Here is a 7725-nt window from a genome sequence, read left to right as displayed (position 1 = left end):
GTAACTATGCAATGTTCTTGATGTTTATACTGTAAGCTGCAGATTACAGTACTAACTTGAGATTATTGTGTAGAGCTACGTACTACCCAATAGTACACCTAGATGAGAATAGTTGCCAACGGCATCTGTTTTGGTATAGTTATGCCAGGATAGAATTTAATTATTAGGAATAAGTTTGGAAATCCTACTTAGGGATCTAAAACTCAAAAGTTAGAATATCGAAAGGTTATAGTTCAGTACAAAAGGAAGTAAGTTATAGAATATTGACAGATAAAAAGAGTTATGGAAGTAAAAAAATTCGAACAGTTGGTTCAGATATAACAAAGAAGTGTTACGAATGTGAGAGAGACTATGGACTAGAATGGTCAGAGGAGCAATGACTTGATAAATGATTCTAACATGACCTCAACGGTCATTCAAGAAGGAACATGAACCGAATATTTTAGATAGCACAATAGTAAAAGGACATTGGTGTTATCCAAACAAATTAAACGTTGTATTAGATTGCTAAAAGTCTTATACGAATTTGAGGAAAAAAAGATTATACGATCATACAGAAAGGAGAAAATAAGCGTATAACAATTGTAAGACGGCTATTGGGTAAAATTTCGTGGACGAAATTTATTTTAAGGGGGGGAAAATTGTAACACCCCTATGTTCGGTAGTGCATTCTACTGTTCCAGTGATCAGAGTTGTCCGGACAGCTAGGATGCCTAGAACTACACTTAGATATTGATGAGGAGACATAAAATAATGAAATACAAGAAAAGAAAATACAAGAAAAGCAAAGGAAAAATAATAGCAAAGAAATGTAACCAAGTTAAGCGAGCCGGGAACCCTAGCGATGGGTGACCCCACCGGGAAGTCACGGCGTGGACCATTGACTAGCCCTGGACTGCGGGGAACCCTGAAAAATATTTTTAGGACTCAAATATATATTTATTGAAGTATAAATATCATTAGAAATATCAAAGAAAAATTAAATAATTAGTACAAAGAAAAGTGAGAAATCGAAAAACGGATAAAACCCGGTGTTACCGAAAAATCGGGAATGTAACCCGAACAGGGGCATTGTGGTCATTTGACACCCTGAGTTGTCTTTTGACATAAATGTCCATTAAAAATAAATGATATTAAACTTTGAAAATGCAATGAAAAATAAAAATATGGTACATAATATAAAAGTGGAAATAATGAGGCAAAATTGTAAATTTGGTAACTTTAATTAAATAAGTCATTTCCTAAAGTTAGTGGTCCACTAACTCACATTGTGGAACACTTTTATAATGCATTTAGACAGATTTAGACTTCATCTTCAACCTTTCCAAAGGGCAGCTGAAACCAAGAATGGAATTCCTCCATGGACGCATGGGTGGAAGCTTCATGCAAGCTTGATCTAAGCCACTTTCCATGCACTTTCCTTCATTAAAGTTAATCCTCACACCATGGGCAGTAGATAGGCAATAAGAAAACCAAGTTTTGGAGAGGTTTTGAAGAATTTCTAAAGTGGTAAGTTTGTGTTTTTGGGTTATTGCTTCATTAAAGTTAATAAGAATGTTATGGGTGTTTGATTTATGGAGAGATTTTTGAAGTTTGATGTTGAATGGGGAAGTGTACTTTTGGCAGCCATGGAAAAACTTTAAAGACAGTTTATTTTTGCTTGTAAATGGTGAATTAAATAATTGATTAAATGTATATTGTGTAGGAAATTTTTTGGGTGATGTATACTTAGTATATGTAAATGTGAATTGAAATTTGAAGCTTGGAAATTAATGGAATGTAAATGTACCATTGTGGCAGTTTGTTAACTCTTGAGGAATGCTGGAATTCATGCTTGGTTTATGAAATAATGGTGTTGAATTGTGATAGTGGTTATGGCAGTTTGAGTGCATGTATGATGGTGTGAAGTTGGACATGCAAATGAGCATGAATTGGTGATTGAATTGTTGTAAATTGAGTTGGATAAATTCTGCACTTATTGGTGCACATTGAATGTAATTGTAAGCTGCCAAAATGACCTATAATATGTTGTAAATTATGTTTAGGTGATGTTACAACCAGAATTGACTTGAATGTTGAGTTTGGTAAGTGTTAGGAGTGATCCTTAATATGTATGGAAGAAATGCAATAAGGCAGTTTGAGTTTTAGGCCTATAACTTTAAGTATGTGGCTCCAATTAGTATGAGATCAATTGGAGGTGAAACTAGGCACAAAATATGCCAACTTTCATGAAGAAAGAATGCCAAAATTCTGCCTGCAAGGTAGCTTGAAAAATGACCAAATCCGGATTAAGTGCAATTGAGGCCTGAAAATTGACCATTTGGGCAGCAGTTAGTATTTAGCCATAACTCACTCAAAACAGGTCCAATTGACCTGAAATTTTAACCATGAATAGTTAAGACCCATATCTACAAGTCTTATGAAGACACCAAAGCCCAGAAATGATCATAAGCAAGTCAAACAGCCTGCACAAGTTCGGGTCCAAAAACTGGCCGAACCTAAAGTGACCTAAAGTGACCAATTTTGATGTAATTTAACCAGCAATAGTAAAATGACCATAACTTGGTCTACATAACTCATAATGACCTGAAATTTTGCCCCGCGTTCCATAAGACATAGATCTACATGCTTGTAGTTATGACTGAAACCTGAAAACTGAGGGAACTAGGTCGTCCGGCTAGGTCAAACTAGTATCCCGGAATTCAGCAAATTGCAAGAAAATGCAAGTTACATGGAAATGAATCTGGTAACATGTACCAACCCTAAAAGACTATCGAATGTGACATATTGATAACCTTAAAACCTAATTCACCTAGAATGCATCGAGGGTCGACATATTAGGTTGACTAAGCAAATAATAGAATTCAGTAAATTAATTATCAAGCATTATCGTTAGAGACAGTTTAATTAAGTACTGAAACACTTCAAATTGTGTTTCTCAGTTAGCAAAGACTCAGGGAAAGGGAAGGACACACTGAGTCAAGACCAGGAGACAGTTATCAGAGGTTTGTGCACAACAGTTATTTCTTTTGAATTTTTCAATTGAAATAAATTATGACTATTTGTATATTATTGTTTTCAATTATGGAAATGTGTTTGAATGGATACTTATTGCTTGAAAAGCATTGTAAATGGTTTGAAACTATGGAAAAATTGATTTAGTGTGATTTGTGAAAATTTGAAGTTAATTATGAATTGTGTTGCCATTTTGTGAATGAAATTATGACTTTGGAAATTTATTGGATTCTTACGAATCATTTGAATAAAATGTTTGGAATTGATTTTGTGTTCACACTTAGCATGACAGTATCATATCATTCCTTCTCCATTTATGGAGTAGTGATCGTTTATTTTTCTCCCTCTCTGGTTTAGCAGTTGAGGTGATCGGATGAGTACTCATTATATAACTAGCTCCCTTCCTCATTGATTTTGATTATTGGGGTTGTGATTGCTTTGTCGTGGTGTACAACGCGGAATTGATCGGAAATTGTGTCATGGCTTAAGTTGTGTATGAATTGGCAACACTATGTTCGTAAATTATTTGACTAAATTGTGTTATTATGAGCTTTGATAATTTGTGAAATGGAGTTTAAATTCTTATTGACATTCACTGTCTTTTGAATTTAACTACGTTTTGATTACTGAAATTTATTGTGATATTGTGTTAAATTCCTTATGACATTCATTGTCTTGAATTTAACTATGGTTTTACGTATCCATCATTTATATGATTTATGAACTATGATTTAAAGTTGTATTTGGTTAATGTTGTGCACCACTGAGACATTGTCTCAGCAATAGCTTTTCATTGTTGTCGCAGGTAGACAGACAGACAGGGCAGCAGACTAGGCTGCTAGTACATCCAGCGAGAGATTATCGGGTATAATGAGTATACCACATTTTGCATTTTGTACTGTAATGTATGACCACTATATGTACATAGTTTTCTTGGTTTTGAGCAGTTGTAAATTCAAATTGTACATTTAAGTTGTAAAATAATTATGAGTTATTTTGGCTTGTAAAAATTGTATTATATTTCTTGTGTCTCAGTCTTTGAAAAATCACTGTGGATTTGAGTTGAGAAATATGTTGTGTTGAGAAATATGTTGGAGTTGAGATTTGGAAATATATTGAAGTGCTTTTTACAGGTTTTCTGAAGAACTATTTTATCCAAAATACAGATGGCACTCTGCCAAAATTTTTACAGAAATTCCAAATAATTCAAATGTGTTAGTTCTATCACTTCAGTTTAAAAAAGGTTTTTAACACCTGTAAATAGTGCTCACCACTGTAAAAGAAGTAAGAAAAGTTTTTAAAATCCCTTGTAGTGTATTTAATGGGATATCAGTAGACGGAGTTGGTAATTCATTAAGTATACTACGGGATCATGTTATGCCTTACAGAGGGGTAGGGTGTGACAAGAGGTGTTTGACTGAGGCTCCAGTCCTGACTTTACCTACACCGGGTAAAGAATATACAGTTTACAGTGATGCTTCTCACAATGGGTTAGGCTGTGTGTTGATACAAGATCGAAATGTTATTGCCTATGCTTCATGCCAGCTGAAATCGCATGAGAGGAATTATCTGACACATGACTTGGAGCTTGCAGTTATTGTGTTTGCTCTTAAGATCTGGAGACATTATTTGTATGGGGAGAAATGCTATATCTACACAGATCATAAGAGTTTGAAGTATTTGGGCATCCAGAAAGAGTTGAATTTGAGATAGAGGAGATGGTTAGAGTTGATAAAAGACTATGATTGTCTAATAGACTATCAGCCAGGGAAAGCTAATGTTGTGGCTGACGCCTTAAGTCACAAGACTATGGCAAGTCTACAGGTTACTCCTTTGTCTATGGTACATGAGTTGAGATCATTACATGCCAGCTTAGAGATTAATGGTGAGGGGCAGACATCAGTTGCATGGCATGTACAGCCAGTGTTGATTGATCAGATCAGAATGGCTGCTCAGAATGATCAGAACTATCAGAGGCTATTGGAAGAAGTCCAGCAGGAAGAAACTAGAATTCTTAATAAGAGATGATGGTCTATTGCTACACCAGGGCAGAATGTGTGTTCGTAATGATGTTGATTTGAGCCAGATCATTTTAAAGGAAGCACATGAGTCTCCTTTTGCCATGCACCCTAGTGGTACAAAAATGTATAGAGGGTTAAAGGAGCATTACTGGTGGATGGGTATGAAAAGAGATGTGGCAGAGTTTGTTTCTAAATGCCTAACTTGTCAACAAGTGAAGGCAGAGCATCAAGTACCAACTAGGTTATTACATCCACTACTAGTGCCAGAATGGAAATGGGAGAGAATAACTATGGATTTTGTGATGGGACTTCTGAGGACACAGAAGAGTCATGATGTAGTATGGGTCATTGTTGACAGACTGACCAAGTCTGCTCATTTTCTGCCAGTTCGAATGGACTACAGTTTAGAAAGATTAGCTAAGTTGTACATTGATAAGATTGTGAGACTGCATGGAGTGCCAGTATCCATTGTATTTGACAGAGATCCTAGGTTCACTTCTAGATTCTGGGGTAGTCTTCAGAGAGCCCTAGGAACTAGATTGAACTTCAGCATGGCATTCCACCCAGAGACAGATGGCCAGTCTGAGAGGGTAATTCAGATCTTGGAGGATATGCTACGGGCTTGTGTGATTGAGTTTGAGGGCAGTTGGGATATAAACTTGCCTTTAATTGAGTTTACTTACAATAATAGCTACCAATGATGATGTCATTTAAAAGCTATAACCAATCATATTTAAACAACCTATTAACTAACAAATAAAAGGGACAAATTGAGACCAAAATAAATCAAAAAGCCAGCAGCCATCCCCTTCCCCAAAACCAGCTGAAATTCATACCCTAGCCCAACCTCCATTGATAGCTTCAAGCAAGCTCCATTTCCCTCTTCATTTCACTATAAACCCTAGACACCTTTCACAAAAATTTATCCTTGCACCTTGCATAACCTTTTGGCAGCCAAGAAAAGGAAAAGAAGTGAAGTTTTGAGCTTGGGAAAAATCTGCCTACAAAAGGTTAGTGCACATATGTATTTAAAACTCATTAATTCCATGTTAGAGATTTGTAATAGGTAAGAAATTGTGAAATAAATGAACCAAACTCATGTGTATGTCCACCATAGAATTCGGCAGCCTTAAGGAAGGAATGATTTTGATTGTTTTGATGGACTTAGAGTGGACTAGAAATGATGTTTAAGGTATATATCTACATGGATAATGAATTAGTGTGCTAACTAAAGCATCTTGTATGAATCATAATGTGAAGCTAGGGTTTTGGGAGTAAAATGTGAACTTGGCTTATGAAATTGTTAAAGAACATCCTAATGGTCAATTAGTGACCATTTGAGAAAATTTGACCATAATTTGGACAGAAATATAGCATGGCAAAGTGAATGAGTATGCTGCCTAGTGAGTGCAGCAGGATGGCTGTGATTCCAGCCCACTTGGACTGTCATATCTTTGGCTGTGTTTGTCCAATTTGTGTTTGGCCAATTGGACATGAAACTAGACTTATAATGGCACATTTTTGCTGAAGAAACCATGCCCAAAAGACCAAAGCAAGAGGACCAAAAGTTGGCCCCAATCCGTATACCCTGCAACAGCTCCTGCAGAAATGACCAAATAAATAGTAACTGTTCATTTGGGCATAACTCACTGTATATATGGTCAATTGACCTGAAATTTTTACAGAAACAAGTTAAGACATAGAAAAACAACTTTCATGAAGAAACCTACCCCAAATTATGACCAGAACTTAACCCAAATGGCAGTCACATTCACTATTCATGGTACTATAGATTTGGTAATTTTGCAGTTTTTCCAATCCGGCCAGCTGTGGTTTTTGGACCATATCTGGAGCTACAAAACTCCAAATGGAGTGATTCAAAAAAAGAAATTCAACTAGACAAAATAAGGAAAAACTTTTATGATTACCAATTTCTTAAATTTCTACTGTAACAGTCCCTAATAGAACAATAAAGTTATGGTACAAAATCTGAAAATTCTGCTCCTTTGGTTTAATGCTTAGAAATGGTATTAATGCTTAATGCCAACAAGTTTTAAATACAAAATGTGGTATGTTGGGAGTGCCAAAACCAATGTACCTATTTTCTACCTAAAAGTCAACATTTTTGTTGACCAATGAGGTGAATAGTGATACCAAAACTTGAAATTCACAAATTGAAGAATTTAAAAGTTTCAAATGCCCTAGTATACCTAACAAGATTGGTTTGGATAGTTTGGCATGCCAATAGGGTTCAGTTAGCAGTACTGCACATGGCAATATGCCATTCTGTGATTTTATGGCTTTTAGCCATTCTGACCTTGTATTGAGATTTGGCCTTGTGCCTGATGTTATCACAGATTGTTAGCCGCTCATTGCACACCGGGAGATGCATATGTGACCGATGGTGTGACGGCCCGAGGTACTTGATACCCAGTGCCAGTTTACCCGTTTATCCAGTCCGGTCATCTAGTGTAGGTTACTTGGGCAAACAAATGAATGAAAGTGGACAAAGTTAATGATATACAAATTCAAAACAAATAAAACATATACATTCACTACATATTTATTTTCTGCTATTTTCTTTTATTTTATTATTGCACCACTAAGCATTATTGCTTAGCGCGTTGCTTTTGCCACGCGTAGGTTCTGGAGATACAGATCGTGAGCCCAAGAGACCACGCATCGGGTG

The sequence above is a fragment of the Hevea brasiliensis genome, chromosome 4 (genome assembly GCF_030052815.1).
Source record: "Hevea brasiliensis isolate MT/VB/25A 57/8 chromosome 4, ASM3005281v1, whole genome shotgun sequence".
Taxonomy (NCBI): Eukaryota; Viridiplantae; Streptophyta; class Magnoliopsida; order Malpighiales; family Euphorbiaceae; genus Hevea; species Hevea brasiliensis.
Note: the sequence above shows the minus strand (reverse complement) of the source record.